Genomic DNA, 24,018 nt, shown 5'->3' with positions numbered 1-24,018 from the left:
GTTTACTATAACTGTCATTATTGATGACTAGGCATGCGACGGCTGAAGTTATGTGAATTTTGGGCAGTATTGATGCCATAAGGATTCAAAACCTAATTCAGGTACAAGTTGCACAGGGAAAGATGGGCTGCAGTCTTGCTGTAGTGCCGAGTCCGCAAGGATGCCATCCTGCCTTTGTAACCAACCAAGCCTGACACCAGGTATGTGATATCACCAATAAAGCAGCTGTGTGGAAAAATATCAAGAAATGGCTTACCAGTGCCCGGCTGGAGCTGTACTGAGCCCTGAATTGCACGGAACCTGAAAAAAACATCCATCGTCTGTTTGTAGTCTTGTAAGCGTGTGGGCTGCTTTAACATGGAACCCAACTTTTATTTTTCTCCACCAGCAGAAATCTCAGACCAGGGCACTTCCATGTTACAGGATAATAAAATGATCATGCAAACTAGATCGAAAGGGATGTAATAACTCCGTGTTACATTTGAAGAGAACCGAATATCAATTGTGAGTATAAATATCGCTTAATAATTTTGGATTATTTCAAACTGCGTACTTACCTGCAGAAAAAAATGTACTTAAACCACTGCAATATGGCAACACATTCAATTTTGTCTCTGATTCAGCTCAAAGGGACTTGTGCTCTGCAAGGTCCCAGAACTCCTTAAATTTGCTGAGATATATTTTGAGAAAGCTGCTCTGTAGAAACACCTAACAGACTATCGATGGTCTATCAATGGTCTATCATTGGTCTATCAATAAAGAGTCTATCACAAATTGCTTGGCTTTCAAGAGCTTGCCAATAGCCTACTGAAAGTCGTGCTGCAATGAGGCAAAAGTGGCACACACACCTGGCAACAGATGCTGCTTTCTTATCCTGAAGTGGAGCGATGCAGGAGATGAAGACAGATGTTTGGACACCCAGTTCTACCTCAAATGTCACCTGCAGTTGCACTGATCTTCATAAGATCATAAAAAAAGACTTCATAAAACTGAAGCTGTTCCGGTTATTGAATATCAGCAGTGTGGATATGTCCATACTTGAACAGACTTTGTGTTGTTTCATAAAATACAAAAGAAACTGAGCCACAGTGACATAAACCAAGACCAATTGAGGGAAATCAATGACATTACTCTGAAGTTAGTGCAACTTTCAGAATAACTTTCTTCCCCAAAGGTCCACTTTTAAGAACTGTCTTAAAAACAGGAAACTATATTCAGCAATCCTGAAAACACCTTGGACCATAGCAAGGAAATAAATAGCTCCTTTCCACTCCAAGTTGTTGGCTGTACTCACGCATTGTTTTTTGGCTGGGTAACAGCTGTGGAGAGAGGAATATTTTCCAAATGCAAATATAAAAATGCCCTTAGGATACAGGCATTTTTATCGCTCTTTGGGAACAGTGCATTCTGTTTTAGATATCAAAAATCCAGCGTACAGCACATAGTTCACACCTATTCACTAGGTTTCTCATGCTGGTTGGCCTAAAGAGCACTGTGCGTGGCAAGGATATAAGGAAGGAAAGACTTGATGGAAATTAAATGGCTTCTAAATATACGGTCTTCACAAAATTACATTTAAACACTCTCATTTTGTTTCCAGTCCTTCTCTTAGTGAAGTTAGTGACTTCAGTGGTATACAGGCAAAAGCCTCCGCTTTTTGCACATTATCTTGGAAAAGTCTCCATGTTCAAGACAGTAACACATGTTTTATTACCCTGCAAAAGAGGATAAAACACCATGAGTCAATGTTCTCTGCACTAAATCATCTTCTTGTTATGAAATATAATTTTCTGCAAGTCCTGAGTAATTAAAAAATGACAAGGATCCCCAGCAGGATTTTTGCTAAACAGTCAAAGAAGAAACTATTTAATTTTTGATGGAATTGTAAATTTATTATCAATTAGATTTCCAGGTCTTGTTTAAAGAACAATTGAAAAGTTACTCATGATCTGTTCTGTTCTGATTAGGAACGGACTGAAATTTTCTGGAAGAACAGTTTTCCATGAGAAAATATGATCTAACGATATTGAAAAATATCTGAGATTTATAGTAAGTTCAAACTACTAATGGAAGCCATACCGGCTTCCAGATTTTCATCCTGCTTGCCCCGTTCACTTTGTCCTACTCACTACGTTTTTAGCAGCTTTATTGAGGTAGAATTAAAAAAAATACCTATCTTGGCCATCAAGGAAAATTTAATATTTTCCATTATTTCATCAAATTCAGAGGAGAGAATGCAGATATTTGATATTTAGTTTTAAGGGTAGGTTTTGTTTATTTTTTATTTTACAGAAAGGGAAGTGCAGGTCCCACCCCAAAATATTTACTAATCCAGAATGTTAAGAAGAGCCAGGTTAAGAAGAGCCAGGACATTCTGAACTTCCACCCAATCTTGGCTTTTAATCTCAAGTAGAAACCTGCAAAGAGGTGAGGATGAGGGGATGAGGGGATAGAGTGCACCCTCAGCAAGTTTGCTGATGACACAAAGCTGGGAGGGGTGGATGACACACTGGAAGGCTGTGCCGCCATACAGAGAGACCTGGACAGGCTGGAGAGTTGGGCAGAGAGGAACCTTATGAAATTTAATAAGGGCAAGTGTAGGGTGTTGCACCTGGGGAGGAATAACCCCATGCACCAGTACAGGCTGGGGGCTGACCTGCTGGAGAGCAGCTCAGCTGAAAGAGACCTGGGAGTCCTGGTGGACAACAGGATGACCATGAGCCAGCAATGTGCCCTTGTGGCCAAGAAGGCCAATGGCATCCTGGGGTGCATCAAGAAGAGTGTGGCCAGCAGGTCGAGGGAGGTCATCCTCCCCCTCTACTCTGCCTTGGTGAGGCTGCATCTGGAGCACTGTGTCCAGTTCTGGGCTCCCCAGTTCAAGAAGGACAGGGAACTGCTGGAGAGGGTGCAGCAGAGAGCTACCAAGATGATTAGGGGACTGGAACACCTCTCTTATGAAGAAAGGCTGAGGGATTTGGGTCTCTTCAGTCTGGAAAAAAGACGGCTGAGGGGGGATCTTATCAACACTTATAAATACTTAAAGGGTGGGTGTCAGGAGGATGGGGACAGGCTGTTTTCAGTGGTGCCCAGGAACAGGACAAGAGGTAATGGGCACAAACCTGAGCATAGGAAGTTCCATCTCAACATGAGGAGGAACTTCTTTCCTTTGAGGGTGGCAGAGCACTGGAACAGGCTGCCCAGAGAGGTGGTGGAGTCTCCGTCTCTGGAGACATTCAAAACTCACCTGGACGCGTTCCTGTGCAACCTGCTGTAGGTGACCCTGGTCTGGCAGGGGGTTGGACTAGATGATCTCCAGAGGTCCCTTCCAACCCTATGATTCTATGATTCTATGAAAAGTTAGTGTCAATAAATAAAGCTCCTTATTCTTGACTTCTTTCTCTCAGATTTAACATCAGTGCAATTATTTTATCCTACCTAGAAACTGATATAACTGTGTGACTTCCTGATAGCAGTGTTGTTTTGTTAGAAAAACTATTATAATGTGCCATTAGAAATGAAAGCACATAAGCGCAGAAAGTTGTATTAGCATTTACTTTGGGGCAGGTGCCAAATGACATAAATTCTAGAAAATGATCACAAGAGAGTTGACTTTATGGTTGCTTGTAGCTCTCTGTGAAAGGTGGACCAGTTGTTCGTATTAATGGTGGAGGCCCCGCCTCTCCGCTGGCCCTTGGAGCAAGGCAGGAGCATGGCAGAGGCTTTTATCCGAGGTGTGATCAGTGAAAGCAAAAGGCCATGTGTTAATATTCACATTGCGGAGGCGTTTTGCTCATGGTTTCCCACCTTCTCCTCTAGCGTTCTCCAAAGGCTGCCTTAAAGCCGTGTCTGAGTCTGGATTTAAGTATGTGCTCAGGCTCGCATTTTTGCACAGGATACGGTTAAAGTCAGAGGGATTAATGGCCAGACTCGCAATTCAGGCACCTGTCTTTCTTCCTAAGCTCAGTTTAAGGAACTAGACTTCCCTGGGCAATTAATGTAAAGCCTGCCTGGGCTGTGTAGGTGCTCAGACACTTAGACCCCAAAAGCTTACTTGGGTACCTTTACCGGCATTGCTACACATGATGGGGCCATAGTTTTTGGCTAAATGAATCAGTTCAGGGCTTCTCTCTGGAAGAGCTTGATTTGCACTCCCGGTTCAGCAAGGGACAGCAATAAACTACCTAGGGAAGAGGGAAAGGCAGTGGCCATGCTGTCCTGATGACCTGGGGGGAAAGTACTTGGTTGGGAAGTGGAAGATCTGATTCCAGTTTCCTTCACATCCTGAGGAAGTCCCAGCCCCCTCCCATTTCCCAGCCTCTACGCTAGGCTGGGATGGGGTCACACTCCGTCCTTCCTATTGCAGATAGACTGCCGATGGCCCAGATGAAGAAATCAGGAACCCAAAGAAAAGGTAGACAAGAGGGCTCCCATGTGGCTTGTGCTGTGTTAGGAGTAGGGAATCTTGGATTCTGTTCTCTGATTAGGAGTGAATATATGAACAGCTTGGGAAGTGGGCATCAGAGTCTAAGTTACCTCTAACTGAGTAATGTCTTTTCTGGGCAATACCACCACCTGTGTTTTGGATTGATACGAGTGATTCAGTGTTGCATCTGCAATGTGCCTGCTCCTCTGAATACACTGCCGCTCTCAGTGAGATGAGTATGTCCATTTTGGCCCATTTAGCAAATTAGCAAAAGTTATGAATAACAGCCACAATACGAAAACATGAGATGACTAATGAGTTAAGATTTTTTTTGGCGAGAATGTCAAAAGGCATTAAGCATTTTTCAGAGATAAGAAATGTGATGAGCTTCTGGGCTGCCATTAAAGGGTAGGACTAAGGCAAGTGAACAAGGAAACACTTGTATGCTTCTTCCGAAATGAAGGGGGCCGAAGGGGTCACGCTTCTCATGAGTTAGTGAGACAAGAGAAACTCACGCTGAAGAAAAGAAGAGGGATTTGGATACTTTTGGATCCTTTTTGGATCCAATACCCTTTTGGATAATGTATTTGCTGGGATCCCTATTCTTTTCTTCACCCTTGTCCTTCCCTTCTGTTCCATCTTCCCTATCAGAGTGGAGCAGGAAGTATTGTCATATTGTGGTACTGCGATTCGTCCAGTGCATGGAGCAACTTTAATCTTAAATGCCTGTATGTGCTTATGCATGTGTGCATGTGTGCATATTCATGCACTTGTACAAAATTCCATCTGATGCTGACAAAATACATCCAAAGGAAGGAGTGATGATATTTCCTCCTTTTGTTCTTGAGGAGGGTAAGACATTTTTTTCTGTGAACACAAGTGCTCCCCTGTTCCTGATGCAATCACTTTCAAAATGTGCTGTCCCACCCAAATGAGGATTGCATCCTACTTTTCTCCTCTGGGAACTGCAAGTTTTAACTTTTTAGGGCTTGTCTCTACAAGTACAGCCTTTACTTCCCTCTGCCTCCTTGTAGCCAAAGAGAGGGGAGAATCTGGTCCTGCATCCATTTCTATATCCTGTACATCACCCACAGGCAACTGTTGATCTTGAAAAACCAGGGTACCTCTTAAAACCTGGGTGCAACCTCAAGATGGGTAGGAGGGGAAAAATCTGTAACTTTAAAGTTACATTTAATAAATAATAAAAACTTAACTCTGAGAATTTGGCGTTGTTTTGCAACGTCGGTCTGTATTATCTGTTATCTTTTGAGCTTATGTCTCCAGGGGCCGCAGAGGTAGGTGCTGAGCCTGGGGCTCTTTCTGACTCAGAAAGGCACAGAGCCAGGAAAAATGGTAGTTCCCAGCCCTTATAAATGAGTGCATGGGGAGACCTTTCTATTTACAGTAGCAAAGACCAGCTGACACTTGTTCTGGCACCAAGAAGATTATAAATAAGGATCCTACTTTTGTGAGTTCCTGAGCACCTTCAAGTCTCTTTGACCCTGATGAAGAGGAAGAAGAAACTGTAAATATAACTGTCTGAAGAGTCTCAGTGAAGTCCTTACATTCACACGGGACAGCAGTGAGAAATGTCAGGAACTTGAGCATCCTCAAGATACCCCGACCTCTTTGGACTGTTCCAATCAGACACTTTTTGCTGAAGCCAGCATAAATATTTTTGGACTACAAAGTTATGTTTTTATTAGATGACCATTGGAAGAAATGACCTTGTGATATGGGTGAAGTTGTATTGAATGTCTTAGATGATGAATGATGATATTATATTGTATCCGATTACATAGTTCCTGAAGAGGCATAGTTTGGCTACAGGAAAGGTATTTGCTTGTATATTTGTTACCATTTCCTTTTCATATTATGAAAACAAAAAATATGCAGATTGGCTGTGTATGGTTTGTATAAAAAGAGGTGGTTGCTTTTCTGTTGAAATGGTATCTCCTATTGTAATAAAAAAAAATTTCCTTCTCCGTGGCTTAACTTTATGCATTTTCTATTTTCCTGTTTTGTGGCAGAAAACTAAACAAATGTCGTATCTGGCGTTTTACCAGTTGGGTAATACCATGCTTTGGCAATTCATTGTATTATCATCTTTAGTTTATTTAATCTTCTATTTTTTCAGTTGTTTGTCATTGGTTATTAATAATTTAATAACCTAATAAATTAAATGCCCTGAGTGGAACAACAGGCAGAACAGAGAAGTAAAGCATGACTGAACCTTCCGTTGTCTCTGCTTTTGACATCTGCCTCCTGCGAATCAGTTATTTGCATAGAATACGTATAAACTGCTGCTGTTTGATTTTCTGTCATCTATTCTGGACCACCGTTGGCATGGACACTTGTGACCATATCAAACAATGCCAAAAAACTAATTCAATTTTTAAAAAGTAGGATTTTAAAATGCCAAAGCCAGAGGTAATCAAATGCTGGGGAATTACTGTATTATTAGATAACAACGTCATCCAGATAGAACGATTTGATATGTAGCTTTGCTTTAGCAAAATAAATAGAAAGTATATTGTAAAGATTTAAGATTGAAGGATTATGCATTTTATACAGATGTTGTCCAACTTAATTTTAAATAAAGTGAGATTTTAGAAATTGGCGACTCTTTTTCCCAGCACCAGCTCTGCAGCTTTTTGCTCTTCTGTCCTGTGCATCTCTTGCTTTCCTCCCCCTGCTGTATCTCCTTTTTTTTTTTTTTCATGGAGCATCTCCATCACTTCTGCAGTCTCTGCTCAGCTCCTGAAGCCCCTGCATGCCAAGTACTACTGCTGCGTGGGACGGGCCACTGGGAAGAAATGCACATTGCGAGAGCAGCTTACCTGGCACACAGAGGAGCAGTACTACCCTGATTTCAAAGAAGGGAAAAGCAAGCACAGAGGTGGTGTTTGGGAGCCATACAAGAAGTTCAGAAACCTCCCAGATACTGGATTGATGACTATAAGCACTAGCTTGACTTTTTTTTTGTCCCTTTGTCTTTCCTCCCACTGTCTAAGAAACATGATCTAAGAAAAATTACCGTAATATAGACACAGTCTCTGGCAAGTTTTGGCTACACCAGGATATTTGGAAAACTCGGTGGCAAATGTTTTTGTGACTAAGAGCCTGTAAAAAGGTTTGCAGACCGAAAGCAGCATTCTTTCAGGCTCAGCTCCTAAACGGACCAAACAATCTTAGTATCTGCCTTATAAATGTTTATGCTGACAATAAAACCTGTAAAGGAAAGACTGAATGGCAAAATCACCTGTATTAAATGTTGATCTCATGGAAAGACATCTACATCCACTTTCATAAGAGAACCTTGTTTACAGTGCTGGAGTGTATAACTTTGAGGTTTTTCAAATGAAATTGTTTTGTAAGAGCTTGCTTTCTTTTCACTAGTTTCCTGAGCAGAATTTGCAGTCTGTCAGATATAAACACATATTTCTGTGGGGACAGTTTATAATAGCTTCATCCTAATGTAAATTTACATCAGTTTTGCATTTGGTGTAACTGCTGGCTCTAGATGAGCATCAGTAGAAGCGAGATCACGATCAATCCCTGAGGAGTTGGAATAGGGAGAAAAAAATGGTCCAGACATACTGTCATAGAATACTCAGTGTACGTATTTAATTACGTATTTATATAATACTCGGGGGGTGTGTGTATGCAGTATACGTAATTTATGTAGAGATATCGTATATCCATACAGGTGAAGCACTGATGCGCACATTTATCTGGTGTGGAAGCTCACTTTTGTCAGAGTTACTGACTTAATATAAGTTTGACTCGAGGCTAAGATTAACAGGACAAGGGACCGATGTGCTAAGGAGGGCTCTTCCCCCTTCTTCTTGCTGTGCAGCACACATACCCTTGGCCCTGTGGTCAAGGTCCGGCTGCACAGGCACATGGCCCCCTCTGCTCCTGGCAGAATTACATTATTCCACATGATTTGTGCGCCCAGAGCTCCCAGCGACTCCTGGTTGCCCATCTCTTGGAGGAGGAAGCTGCCCCTGCCAGGCCCCCACTTCTGCCCCTGAGCCAAAGCCATCCCAGCCAGGCTGGGGGACCTCACCATGGCTGCTTTTCAAACTTCTCTGATATTTTTGCCTGGACGTATTAGTTCACATTACTCCCAATTCAATCTGATTTCCCATCCATTTTCCTCTCTTGGTCCCTCTGGGTTATTTCCTCGTTCTCACAGCACTCTAATCAGCTCCATGCTGAATTAATGCTCTGTTTACCTTCTAGTCCAGATTGTTAACTGCATGAGCCTGGCGTGTGGAGTTCAGTGGCTTTTATTAGGTTTAAATCTGTCCTTTAATAGGGCTGCTCATTCCCATCAAAGCCTGTGAGGTTGACTTTGGTTTTTTTTCCTTTGTATCCAAAGCAGAAAAATCAGAAACACCCGCTACCTCTAGCATAGTTGCATTTCAAGTCAGCACAGGTTTGCTTTGATTTCTGGGATTTCCACTGCTTTTTTTCAGTCATAATCCCTTGCTCAAGCAACAGTTCGTTCTTTTTTTTTCCTGGAAAAGGAAAACAAACTGCCTTCCCCCTCCCCAAGTCTTTTGTACAGCGCATAGAATAGTTCTTTGCAAATTGGCTAACTGTGGGTGTTGGAGGACCTGGATTGCTTGCAGTTACTGGAATGAAGCTGCTAATCTCTTCCTGCATCTGATTTATATGTAAATAGAAAGGAGGTGCCTTGTAGGGAGTCCAAATAGGAATCCCTTCTGTTATAGGAAGCCACAGCTATGAGTCACTCCGAATGAAAAGCTTAGTGAAAACATCAACATCCCTAAAATATTTTGGGAAAAAAAAAAATCCATGCAAAGGAAAATTAACCTGCTGATTCTAAACCCATATTACAGGGCTGCTTTTTTTCTGAATGCTCATTCCCTTTGCTTGAGCTAATAACAGCACTTTACCACAAAAAGTGATTTTAAATTGTACACAGAGCCAACCCTTTGAAGCTTAATGGCAACACAGAGATGAGTGAAGCTTTCATGTGTTGCGCCCTCAGAGGATCACTGGCATGAACAAACACTGCAGAATAAAAGTGATAAGAAAAATAGGGGCATTACAGAGCTACTGTGAAGTTTATGGCTTTATTGAGGTGCCAAACTCTTACACATAAACCCCCCCACTGGAGTTCTTTAAAAGTGAAAAAAAAAAAAAGAAAACCCAACTAAAATTCTCAGTGCCATTTAACTATTTACACTTCTGAGCTCTTCCCACAGAAAATGCTATTTACAGACTCAAGCTACTCTCTTCTTCTTGGGTTCCTCACCCTTGTTTGCCAGGATATTTTCCTTTTTTTTTCTTTTTTCTACGCTTTGATGCTGCGACCAGAAGGGCTCAGACATGGCAGTGTTCCCCTCCAGGCATTTTTCTATTTTTCTCTCTTCTGCCCTTTTTTTTTGCCAACAGGTTATTGTATCTCTTCTCGAGTTTGCGGCTGGCACACTAGTCCTGCTGAGCAGTGGCTGGCTTTCGGGTGTCCATCCTGCCAAGCTGCCTCCGGGAGCCCAGCTCAGGTAGCAAAGCTCAGGAGGGCACCTGGAGGCCTCGGGTCCTCATGGAGGATCCTCACTGTGTATGCTGGGAGGGAGATAAATGTAAATGAATGCTGCAAGGCCAAGGAGCTGCGATATCTGCTCTTCTCTCTGACCCCGGAGGACCCTCCATGGGCATGGAGAGTGAGCTACCAAGCTGGGTCCTTCCACCCACCATCCAAGGAGGGGAAGCAGCTCCTGCTCCCTGCGTCAGGACTGGCAGTGGGAGCAATCCTTCATTCTCAAACTCTCCCTCGGTGCCAAGGGCTGAGTTTCAGGCTCAGTGGGCAAGGCTGAGGCTCGGCGTGGGTGCCCGTCCCTTGTGTGTGCTCCTTGTGGCAGCTCACTGTGCCACATCACTTTCTCTTTTGTCAGCCTATTTTTGTTTACTCATTCTTCATTTGTTTTTTTTCTCTTTCCAATGAGAAGAAGTCAACCAGACTAGTAAATGCTACCAATCTGACATATCATTCGCCTCTTGGTAGCTAAGAACGCATTCATCAATGAGTGTCAGCTATCTCAAATGGCATCCAGACATGTGATATCTCTTGCACTACAGACAGCCCATTGCTATCTCTAGCCATTGTCCCTTCACAGTTTCAAAGAATGAGATAGGAAGCTTTGACATCTCCCCAGGTTGAACCCGAACCCCTCCTTGGGTCAGTTGCCAGTCAAACTTAGGTTTACAATGCCCATGGAGATGCTTAGCCCTGCGAATGCTGTGGCTGTTGTAGGAACGGTGGAGGATGAGACCTTTAAGGGACCCTCTGTAAAAGAGGGAGCTGCAGAGGTGTCTCTGAAGGAAAAGTGACATCTGAATGCAGGCTGAACAGGCTGAAGTGGTGAAATCCCACCAAACTCTGCCTCAGGTGCTTGTGGTCTTCTTCAGATCCAGTGCTGAAGGTATGAAAATGCATTCAGCAGTGTTTGTTTGCACACTAGGTGATACCCTCATCCTGGAGTAGCTAGATATTGCCTGGATTCCTTGCACATCTGGAAGTGTGACGTGGAAATAGTTTTCCGAAAATGCATCCATGCTGTGAATATAGGATATATTATCTCTACAAATACAGGATATATAGACATAAAATATCTAAAATATTCTCCGATGTGCCCCACTGGAACATTGCTGCTTTCTGAAACACCAAAATTAATGTTGCCAAATCCAGGTGACGGCTCTTTGTCCATTCCCTCTCTTCCTTTCTCTCCAGAGTTCCTCCCACCGTTCCATTTCAAGCAGTCTTGCTCTGGTTTTACCATCCTCCTTCCCTCGGTTTTGTAGCTGAATACCCCACATGCCTCCGCCCACAGGTTTCTGTATACTGGTCTTATGTGACTTGAGTTTCTGTTTGTTTGTTTGTCTCCTCTTCAGCCTGGAAGCTTTTCCATGCACAAGGCAGGGGTCAGGGGACATCTGCGGTCAACTATAGCCGTTATACATTTTTTGTTACATTAGCTGAGCATCGCCTGATCTCAAGCAATGCACAAACTGCAGAGATCACTGGAAATTCAGCTTAAAACCAAACCTGAAAATTAGCAGGGGAAATAATGGGAAGAGAGCAGTGAAGTTTTGGTTATAGCAGGCTGTTCTTTCACTCTCAGCCACAAGGCAGTGACCAGCAGGCTCCATGAAGCTGTGTGGCTCATGGGGGGCCAATCTAGACCAGCAGCATCTCCTTCCCCACGTAGGAGACTGAAAATGAAGTAAAGCCACCAAACCTCTGCCTGGGATTTTTGTAACTTGTGCAGACATTAGGTATCTGTTTCCTAAATTTGTAATAATTTCACTCTGCTGTTTTATTTTTTAAAGTTGCTTATTCTTTTTCATTTTTGATTAAGATGAGCGTGATGTTACATAAAACTATCAGCTTTTGTTTAACACAATATTTAATCGGGAAAAGTCCCAAAGTTTTTGTCGTGAATAAGACGGCCTAGCTGTGGCTCCTATAAATGTATAAAGGTGTAAATTGAAGTTTTCCAGTTCTCTTCAGGGGACTTTGTATGTTATGCAGGAGGGATTGTATCACCTTTCCAATCATTCAGTTGATGTCACCTGAGTTCCATAAATTAATGTAATCATCACTAAGCAATCATCACTAAGCAGCACTATCAAAAATGAACAAAATCCCAAGCTAATGTGATCTTGATTTTTTCAGTTTAATTAATAGGTCATTCATTTGATCATTTATTTGGTTTATAATCTCTTGACTGGCACATAACCTGAAGCAGTATCACTCTAGCTGAAGGGGAACAGAAAATAAAGGACCAAATAAAAAAGTTGTAAATATAACCCGAGTTTTCTGTGTGTCACTGCCAGTGTAATTTTAATTCGATCTAGGTACACCTGCTATTTAAACATCCCTCCTAATTTGATTATCAGCAAGATAAAATATGGAGTTATTTATCTGCATTTGTGTGCCATATATGTTCGTTTTGGCAACATTTCACAGCAGGCATATCTTCAAAAATATCAATAAGTGTTGTCTACTATCTTAATGAACAAAGGCTAAATAAATCTAGCAGTTTTTATCTACTTTTCATTTGAATCACAGCTGTAAGAGGAGGCAAACTCAGGATTTTGGCCAAAAATTTACTTTAAGCTGAAGTGGCCCTGAAGCAAACAAACCCTGAAGGTGAGGAATCCAGCCTCATGCTGACGATTAACATGTTCCTGCAAAACCCAGAGGTGTGGCTTGAAACCTTGTGCCCTCAAGACCCAGAGGTGTGGCTTGAAACCTTGTGCCCTCGTTGGAAACCTTCCCCTTTGCGCTCCTCCTCCTTGCATAGCAGTATTGTTAGTCCGATCTCTGTTTATGTTTCAGAGGCCCAATTTAGAAGCAATCCTCTAAAATATTTATGACTCCTAATACTTTCAAGTTGTTCAAAGAAGCCATGGAATGAAGTTTAGGTCCTTGGAGTAGCCATCGGCTTAGGCTGAAGTTAGTGGAGTTGCGTCAGGAACCAAATAAGTTTGTGGCATTTGACGTTTTTGATCTAATACCAACTTTTTGGTTAGTATGCTGCTCACGCCTGCTAAGAGTTGAAATATTTTTTTCTCTTAGGTTTTCTTCTGTGAGATTAAAGATTGCTTTAGGGTCTCTTCTAACAACAGTTTGCTAAATGTTCTATGCACTGGACCTGGATATTTGGACTCTGTTCAGACTGTCTATTCCTCAGTCCTTTAGTTGGTCATCATGTCTGCTTTGGTTTGGTACTCTCCAGTAGGTGATCTGAAATGACCCTTTGTCACTCATTCTGTAGCTGCTGGGGTGTAACAGTAGCTCTCACCCAAACGGAAGAAAGATGTAGCTGGTCACTGGTGGGTCCAGCACGCCACGTTTGCAGGGAGGGAGCACTCAGTGTCATAGGCCAGATCATCCGGCAGAAATGCTTTGTCAGAATGAAGAAGTCTCGGCTGTGTTCCGATTGTCCTATCCATTTTCTTGCAGTGGCAATTGGCCTCACAGGACACAAACTTTTAATTATATCTACTGTCTTGTAGACTATATCAAGTCAGTGCAGTCATATATAAAGCAGTATGTCTACTACCTGCATTTTTTCCTCATGCTGTATGATAGGGTATCTGGAAAGTATGTAACATTGGATCCAAATCCAAGCGAGATGGCTGATTGTTTGCCCTTCTTGAAAGCCTGTATCTTTTTAATAGAGGAAAGACAATATGCCCTAATGACTTCAGAAAAAAAAAGAAGTATCAAAAAGCATACAGTAGCTGCAGGAACAGGAGCACTAATAGCTGATGGTAATATGCCTTCCTGGTACTGCAGTAAAGTTTGTAAGAACTGCAGCTAAAGCTATGAAACATCCTTTCATCCAGGCATTTTGACAAGACAGGAAGAAAAATGTTAACATTCTTTGCTTCTCCAAAATCTTTGCTTTTTTCTTTGCCATTGTAGCAAGGCTTTTATCTTTCAGAATACAAGAAAATTCCAGAAAAAGAAGTCGAATTTTCAATGGTTACAAAGCCAAGGAAGCCCCTAGAGTTCTGCTGGTTTGCACCAGCTGGAGGATCTTGCCATTACTGCCTTAATTTTGATAAATGTTCATAGAAACAGTATTTCTGTCTAATTGAACAGCAACTCCAAGTACCACAAGGGGCTGGTTATCTTCCTAAACATGAACATATTCAGTAACAGTTTTGATTGTTTTTACCCTGTTCATTTTATGGACTGAAATGCCAATGTGTGGAGTTGTAAGTCTGTATTTAGGTAACAAACAACCACAGAAATAAAGTCATACAATTAATGAACTGCTGGATTTTGCTAGAGGTGGTAGCTAATAGGTTGTCCATACTTGAAGTCTTTAAGTCTAAACTCACATCTCACAATCATTTGTTACAGTTCAGACGATAATTTCCAGCTCCACTATGGAGCTGACTAAATTAAATCTTATGGCTCGTACTATGCAGGACCCAGACCAGGAAACGGCAACATTTCTTTCCAGCTTTAAGAAAATCTATAATGAACAGTAAACATTAGTTTTGTCAATATATGATTACTTTTTAGCAGTGGGGTTTTTTTGTTTGTTTGTTGTTTTGGTTTTGGTTTTTTTTTTGGTTAATGGAGTTTGTAACCTCTTAAGAGTCACATTTTATGTCCAGGCAGTGGGCAAACAATGAATGCTTCTGTACCACTGGAGCTGATTGGTTAGCTGCTGTATTACAAATATTCCTGATAGGAACTAAATGAAATAAACCCTCTTCTAAATCTGCTAGCTTGGTAAGATTCTGCACAATAAAGTGGTGGTCAAGAGAATAGAAGTAAAAGCCAACTTCAGACACTTCTGTGGTTACCGGCTATGCATGCTAGATGTATAGTTCTTTCAGAGCCAACCCAAGTGGAAAAACCCACCAGAAAAAGTTGTTTTTTTTTTTAATTGTAATTTCAATATATTTATTTTGATAACTTTCACACTGGTAACAATCAGCACTTGATGTGTCTATCGTTCAATTAGATAAAAAACAATATCTGTAGCCCCATGGTTCCAAAGCCTCTTCAATTACTTTGTAAATTGCCAGGCAGCTGTTACATGCATTCAGTGAAATCATTGAAAAATGTGTGGAAAAATAATGGAAAAATAATGTAATAGTATTTTTAGAGTATTTTGCATCCTTCTAATTCCTGTTCTTCTAATTCCTACGTCAAACAAAATCATAATGAATAATCAAATAACCATTTTCTTTCTGTAAGAGTGAAGCTTCTTCCTATTCTTACTTCTGCTGATTCCTTTGCTTTTCAGGAAATCAGTCCTTCAGCTACTGCACCCAAGAAAAGAGTGGGAAAAGATCTAAAAAAATCAATTTATATAGTTGCTAAAGTTGTCATTACTTCCACTAATTTTCAATTTCCACTAATGTTTCACGTGTCACAAAGGTGGATTTCTTTCTTCCCTTGCATCGTTTAAGTCGGGAGAGTTTACTGATTCCCCACCCATAGCCTTCCAACCCAGCTCCAAAATTCTCCACTTTTTTCTGCACTATCTGCCACCTAGAAAAGTAGTAGTAAAGGTAGTAGTTCAAGCATCTCCGCATGAGAGGTTGGGGAGAATTCTCTTGAGCCTGCTGAGCGTGATTCAAAACTAGTGCGTAGGTAAAATCTGCGCTAGGACAAGAAAGAGCTAGGAGCCTCCTCCTGGAGAGAAGTCTTCCTACACTCGCACTGCCAGCCCAGATACGGGAATGAGGCCTTTCCAAATGCTTTGGCTGGATTCCTCTTGGTGCCCCAGGCTCGGCGACACAGTTTGCAATGCCTCCTCTCCGCTGCCCTTTTTCCTTGCATGCACTTCAGCCGGACCACAAATGCAGAAGAACCACTCCAGTAGGTACAAAAAAAAAGGAGAAGCAATGGTCCAGAAAATGCCACACGGAAGCAGCTGTAACAACATCAGTGGTGTCCCAGGAGGGAAGGACAGGTTTGTTTTTTTTTTCAGAAGAGGTGAGTCATTTGCTTTTTGCTTCAGAGTACTGCTTTGAGAATATTGCCCATGGATTCTGCTGCTGAATTTACTTCCTTCCTACTTCATAATAAAAAGCAGTGGTAAAATGTTCCCTAAACTCTTTAGGGTTTTAGATAAAGGGATGTTTCGCCCTTATTAGAGCAGACTAAATAAGCTGTTTCAAGTGTCAGTTCCTCTAACGTATTACTTTCCAGATGGGAAACTCTCTTTTGAGTCCATGGCTTTGAAACTTCTTTTCTGGTAGAGAAACGCTATCTGTAAGAAGTGCTGACTTTCAGCTTTCTTTCCTTTGCAGCAGTGACTAGCAAAACTATTTGAAAAGGCGATTTCTTCATAAAATTCCTATGGGAAGGTGGCGACAGCAGCTCGTTCTTCCAGTGTCACTGAAGAGCCCACACAAAAGGCTCAGCTGCTCTGCACATCTCCAGCTGCTGCCCTGTATGCACCATGCCAGATCCTCAGGCTTTCTCTCGTTGGGCTTCTTGGGAAGCTTATTTCGGGTGCTCTGTCATCAGTAATCTTAAAATGCAAAGGAAAGAGCAGAAATAGTATCATGCAAAGGAATCAGCAGAAATAGTATCATGCAAAGAAACTGGCACAGAGAAAAGAGAAGAAATTTCTCAGCTGAAGAATGGCTGTTCGCTGCCAGATTTCACAGTGAGCTTCCAGAAGGAGTCAACATTTACCAGAAAGCAAAATATAATCTTGCGTACTAACGGGTGAAAAATAGGTAATATGATTTCATTTCACACTGGTATTAATCAGAAGTCATGCCAGCGGAGTCAGCGATCCAGATTCAATAGCATGATGCTGAGGTCCATTAGATGAGAACAAGGAACAGTGTGGTTAACGCTACTGTGAAGCAGACTGAAATAAAAAGCATAAACTTTACTGAAAGCCTTAATGCACTGAGTGGTGATCACACATTACAGCTTAATATTTTGTTTTATTGGCATTTTAAGCACTGATTGTTGTAAAATTACAGTTTTCTCTCAAAGTAAAGTAAAAAGCTATTATGTATGGCTGTTTGCTCTCTACCAGCTCTTCCTAAGTGCTTGTCAAATAAGGAAGAAGCAATGTTGCATTTCATTTGACGAATTAAGTAAGTTAAAGAAGTGATTATTATATAAGTTAAGATAATGTATGAGAAGTTTCTGACTGTGGAACAAGTGTATCAGTGTTATTTAGTCCAGTAATGAGTGAGGGAATAATAAACCGCATTTCATCACTTGCGTGTCTACCTGTGTCTATGTCTATCTGTGAACACAGATCCTTTTTTGTAATTTTAAGAAATACATGGACGGAATTCCTTAGTGATGTCTGTGACACGCTTCTTTTCAAAGCACAGTATTACTCAAGAGCAATGCCTCTGCCTTTGCTAAATGCATATGTGTGTGTTTACATCATGGCTGGTATAATTTGTAGTAGCTGGGGGCTCCGTCATTAGGAGCAATGCGCCTGGACACCACTCTTCCCTTTAACCACACGCTTGTAAACACTCCCCTGGCAGCAGATGGGAATGCGATGGTTTCTTTTCCCTTAAAAGTGCTCAGAATTACTAGTTTTTCATTCTGTTTAGTTATATATAAAAAAAAGAGGTATCAAAGACTCCAAGTGGTGTTATCAGAAATAGCAACATTTGTCTACTTGAATGCACAGAGGGCTATTGTGTCTCCCTCCTTCAAACCTGCAGCAGTAGGACAGGAAAAGCAAATAAACCCCAAAATTTTCAATCTGCAGCATCAGCCTAATATGTATTTTCCTATTTAAAGCTCCCAGAAAGTTTCCTGCATTACTTTGGTTTGCTTGCATTCGTAATAACACTGAAAGTACTTCTCCTGAGCACTTGTCCCCAGCTGCTTGATCCTGGCGCGGGCAAGATGCAGCTGAGATAAGCAGACCAAGAAGGTTTGGAGAAAGCCTTCCCCAGGCGGGCTGAGGTCTGATGGCAGGCTGCCTGCCCACGCCTCTGGCCCCAGGCGTTTTCCAGGATGCCACAGGGATGACTTGGTACCGGCGGCACAGTTGGGCTTTGCTTTAACTCCCGTTATCAGCATGGGTGAAAATACGGTGCTTGTTTAGTGCTAGCAGTAATTAAAGGAAGACAGTGCTCCGACCGAAATTCTGATTTCTTTGGAGTACACTACATCTCATAGGCAATCCTCAGGGCTGTGAATTGCCATGTGAATGAATAAGGAGGAAGATCCCTTTGCTGTCCAAGCTCCATGCCAGTCTGAGTTTTCAAGACCGTTATCTGTCAAAATGAGTTGCAAGTAAATGAAAGTTCTCTTTGTGACGCATTTTCTTTCGAAGTTGATGAAACCACAAAAAGCCTATCCAGTTTTATTAGAGGGCTGGAAGACAAATGAAAAATTAAAAGGGCTTATCTTGTTTTTTACAACAAGAATCACTCAAGCCTGTTTGAGCCAGTTTTATGGATGTGCTGTAGCCTGTGCTCTTCGGGGATCAGCATGTGGCACTGTATGAAGCAAACAGATGGAGCAGATCAGAGATTTTCCACTTTCCTTCTCAGAACTGAGGAAGCATGGAAAAAATTAGAGCTGGACTGCAGATGGTGGAGAGCCTCATGTGTTGGTTTCATGTGCATTTGCATTTACTACACTACATGCATCAGGCACAATTCAGTGGCCAAGGAAATGCTATTACATATCTTAAATTGTCCATATTTAAACATGCTTTCTGAAAAAATACATCACAAAGAGGGGCAGAACATGCAGCAGGTGCCCTTTAATGGTGTATTATATTTTTCGTATATTGTTAATCTTTGCTCATGTGTTTTACAAACAGGGGAGGCATATGAGAACATGTATTTTCTTAAAACAAGTACTGTTTTAAGGATACAAAAATTTCTATTATTAGTAAAGGCATACCAAGGCAGCCAAATTGTGGATTATAAACACATGTGTACAGTAAATTAAGAAAACTCTTCCAATCTGGAAAATTTGGTCTATCGTTTGTTGTTTTGCTCTCCTTTTATTTCAACACTTCTTTCCTCTTACACAGGAAAAAGGAACTCAAGTGGGCTCCACGCCTGCATTCCCGGCTTACCCTGGTGGCTGGAACAGTTCCGCGTGGGCTGGTGGCATTGACTGGACCATGCTGCCGTGCACAGCGCTGCCACGGCTGGGCCAGTCAGCCATCCCTCCATTGCCCCAAGCTCACTGTTCAGCACCAGTTTTCACAAGCCTCTTTATAAACTGAAAAAAAAAATGTTTTATAAACCACAAGAGTTAGAGAATTCCCCAATCTGCAACATTTTTTACCATCACTACTCAAGACTTAGGCTTGCTGAATATTGGAGGCAATATTCAGAAGTGTTTACAGAGGAATTTGCCTGATACGAAAAAGAATCCAAATCACTTTCTAAGATTGCAGAGCTTCATCTACTGATGGTATTTCTTATTGGGGTGAAGGAGGAAGGTAGGCAGACCCTGCAGTGTGTGAGACCTATGCTCACTCTGGTAGCTAGATAGAAATGTCTCACCACTATCAAGAAATATTTCAGCGCTTTTCTCTCCAACCCTTTTGCTGAACTTTGACCAGTGTCGGTGTTTTTTGATTTTAATACCAAATATGATGAAAAAAGAAGCAAATAGCTTCTAACTAACATAGGAGAACTGACAGTTCAGTACTGTACTAACACAGTACAGGATCTCGGGGTTCTTGATAATCATGATACCAAACTGAAGATTCAGCTTTGGTTTCTTCATGGTGGCAGCATGTGACTGCCAGATCGATATTCCCGTGCATTTTTGCTGGACTCTTTCACTTGTTTGCCATACAAAGCTAAATCTTTCTCCTATTTTCATCCCTTTATGGCTGTTCCTCGAACTCGTTGAAATAGATTGTAAAGACCAAGGCAGTTAGCTCTTCCTTGTGAGCACAGCAGCTAACGGACTTGAAAACCCAGTAAAAATATTCTCTCCCTATGATAATGCAGTTACATCAAATGCTTTGGCATTAGATGCTCTTAAAGGGGGCAGTGAAGGGTAGGGGAGGAAGAAGCAGTTACGGGCAGGAAAAATCTTCTAAAACTGAAAAGGTTTTTAATACATTGGCGATTGTTCTGCTTTAAAAAAATCATCATCCTCTTCCTCCTCTTACCCCAACTTGTCCTGCCTTCCCTGGAGATCTCTGGCCCTGACTTGTGTCAAGTCTCAGACTGTGACTGATAACCACCTAGGTGATGGTTACCATGGGGCAAAGGCTCTGTTGGAGGAGGAATGTCAGGGCCAGTGTCCAGGATGGGACACTCAGGGCAGCCTCTGAAATTTTTAGGAGGTCATCTCCTTGCAACTGGGGAATGCTGTGAATATGAAATGAGTGCAGATCTACCGATTCCCTCATTGATCTCTTTCTGCCCCAGTAAATCTGGAAAGCGCTTCCACCTACTTGTTCCTACAGGCGGATGAGAGTCAGCCCAGAGCAGCCCTGCCTGTAAGGGCCAGGGATTGCACTCTGAATTCTGTCACTGCTAAGTAAGGGATGAGGAAGGAGAGGCTAGGATAAAGCAAGGCTCTGTCAGGGGACATTTTATCAGCTGATAAAGGATGAACTATCTGACAACTAGTTTATAGACTGCCTAAACTTGCCTGAGATTATTCTTTCTCAGTTTCAGGAATGGGGTCGGTTTGAAGTGTTTGCACAGTACAGCTCTCCAGAAGTGGATCAGACTGGGACCTTGGGCTCAGACCCCAGGCTAGAGCATTTTAAGGAGGAGACACTGGTGGACTTTTAAAATTCTAGCTCTCAGCCAGCCTTCGACAACACAACAAAGTTTCTGGTCTACATTTTTCACATTTAGATCATTGCTGGTGATAGAAAGAGCCAATGTTAAAGAGCGACTTGATTCTCACACATGAGACTTCATCAGTCATATCCCTCGCTCTCACAGCCTGCCTTCTAGAGACTCCTAGCTCATCTTCCCAAATGTCTCTCCCATGGGTCTCTCACATACTCACATAGATCACTCGCAGAGGGAGGAGGAAAACACATCCAAGAATAAGTAATGCTAAAGGTCAATGCTTTTTCAGGCCTTGATTCAGAAAATTGTCATTTAGAGATTTTTCAGATTCTGCCGTCTCCCATTTGAACTCCCTGAAGGAAACTTCAAGGAGATAAGATTTGGCAATAACAATGACTGATGGGCTGTCGTATGGACTTGCCACCTGCTTGCTCATCAGCTTTCTCAGATGTCATGGGACCTGATAGCAAGGGGATCAGGTAAAACAACTGCCAGCAGGGCTGCTAACCATGGTCTTTTTAGTGACAATTGGAGAGCCCTGCCTGAGCACCCACTTGTCAAAAAGTCCCTCCTGCTGTGACACCGGGCAGGTCCTGATCATGGGAGTGGGACAGGGTGTTGTGGGACAGATGTAAATGCTAATACACTTGTGTTTGACCCAGCCTGTGGGTCAAACACAGACCACAACCTCTGGTGTTTCATTTGTACACAATACTTCTGGTTGACATAGCTTTTATTTTTAATGGCTTTTTCTAATGAACTGCAACATCCTAAGTGCTGTTTTCAGTTATATATGCATAACATATACTTTAGATGTAGCAAAGAAAGTAGCATTTTTAATTGAGAAGAATTTCCAAACCAGTTACATGTAAATCACAGAGGCCATGATGTCTGCTTTACTTAAACAGCAGCTGGTGTTACTTAATATGAAATAACACCCTGATCCCTGTCATCTGAAAGTGGCTCAGAGGTCTCCTTGGCCCTTTGAAGGTGCCTCTTGTTGCAGAGGATGCCAGCTCCTCCAGGGTATGGGATGACACAGGTGTGCAACCAAGAACCCTGCAAAACTGTTTTGCCTTTTCTTTAAAGAAAGTATTTAATTGCAGGGGTAACGGTTTCAAACTGAAAGAGGGGAGATTTAGATTGGATATTAGGAAGAAATTCTTTCCTGCGAGGGTGGTGAGACACTGGCACAGGTTGCCCAGAGAAGCAGTGGATGCCCCATCCCTGGGAGTGTTCAAGGCCAGGCTGGATGGGGCTTTGAGCAGCCTGGTCTAGTGGGAGGTGTCCCTGCCCATGGCAGGGGGTTGGAAGTAGGTGATCTTTAAGGTCCCTTCCAACCCAAACCATTCTATGATTCTATGTAAATATCTTTTAGTAGAATAAACCTTAGGTGTTATGTGAAAGCACTTAAACTAATTATTAAAGATATTCTCTCTTCCCACAACCTTCGTCATATATAAAAAAAATATTTCAAAGTTTATCTGCCTATCTCCTCATCTGCACTTACCTTTCCCTGATCTAGAGGACTGAATTCCTTCTACACAGCTTGGCTGTGTCAGACTCTCTGTTTAGGAGACGTGTCTCAAAAGCATCTTCCATTCCAAGAACTTTTAAAACTCTTTTAATCTTCCTTTGCGCTCCAGTTCCCAGGCTGCATAAACAAAATGACTGATATGTCGGAGTTTGGACTTTTAAAGCTAGCGGCTGGCTCCTATTGCCATTGCAGTCTATATCTACGGAGATTTTGAGCCATTTTGTTTTCTGTACAGTTACTATGTAATCCAGTCTACGGGAAATACAACAAATATACCCAAATTCCCTCATTGACTTAGATCCCTTCATTCACTTTAGAAAGAAGTCAATATAAAATAACTTGAGAATATTATTATTCTCTATCAATATTCACACCAATGACCAATACTGAGCAGTTCTTGCACTAATTATATTACTATAGAATATGACTTCCACATCTGTAAACACTAGAAGACTCGGGATTTATAATACAAGAATTCAAAATGCTCTTGAAAAGGAAGCATTCTAACAAGGTTAAAACAAAAGAAAAAAACATTAATGGCAATTTGCATGGAAGAAAATATTTTTCCTCTGGCTACATCAGTAGTGTGTAAGTCTGACACTTGATTCCGTGGTCAGCAGCATCCTCTGTGTTGGCAGGTGCACCAAATGGTTTTGCTAAATAATCTAAAATGTCAGCTGAACATGCCGTATGCCTTCTTGTTCACAGACAGCGTAGACGGGGAACAGCACAATTCAAGTGGCCTATAGCAAGTGTGTGTCAAAAACCTCTTGCAGTAAGGCTTTACAGTCCAGTTTGAGCACAGGTTAACTGGGGGTTGCATTTCTCACATTTTCTTACTCGTTTTCAAAATCCTCTCCTAAATTTTGTTTGGGAGGCCAAGGACATCAAGCTGGCAAGCAGAAATGAGAGCGTGAACAGGAAGAAAGCAAGCTCAGGATAGCACAACTGATTTGTGATCAGTTTAGAGGCAGTAATAAGAGTTTTTTGACTAAGATAAGCATTTTCAAACACAAAACAAATGCCTATTTCCTCAACCGTTAGGCTGTGCGAACTGGAAGTGGAGGATACTAGGCAAAGAAGTATTTTGGGAAGGCTGCGTCTTTGAATTACTTTGGCTGGAGTGACTCTTTCAAACTGATGGTAGAGGTGCAAGCGGCACATCCTCTTGCACAGGGGGAAGTAGTTTCTGAGATTTTAATCTGCCTTGTTAGAGATGTAGTTCCTACTTCAAACAAGTGTAATCTCTCACAGGTGAATTATCTACTTCCTCATAAAGTTTACCGAAGGCACAGAACTACTGTTACTGGTCAACAGAGCAGGAAAGATGAGAATTTATGATTCCTTATTCCAAATTGCTGTAATTTACATCTTGGGAAGACCTGGAAGAGGGGACCAGAAGTGATCTCTGGTGAAAAGCAAGTTTTTTTCATTATGATGCCCTCAGATGGCCAGCGACTGGGGATTTCCCCTGTGACTGCCACCACAAAGCCGATGGCAAGCAAGCTTAGCATTTTGTTCAAGGCCTGTCTTTGACCAGATCATCTTGTCTTTGTCCCCAGGCCACCCTGCAACAGCAGCCCACAGATTTTCTTCCTGCTGTGCTCTGAGGGGAGTAATAAAAGTATGGAATAAATATGGACACAGTTCATTTTCTCTAACAGCCACAAGAGTAAAAGAGAGTTGGCTGAGTCTCACTAACAAGCTGTTACACTTACCTCGACTGGTGTGACCTTCCTGAAAAAGGCACAATGTTCTTCTTATC

Source organism: Chroicocephalus ridibundus, chromosome 1 (genome assembly GCF_963924245.1).
Source record: "Chroicocephalus ridibundus chromosome 1, bChrRid1.1, whole genome shotgun sequence".
Taxonomy (NCBI): Eukaryota; Metazoa; Chordata; class Aves; order Charadriiformes; family Laridae; genus Chroicocephalus; species Chroicocephalus ridibundus.
Note: the sequence above shows the minus strand (reverse complement) of the source record.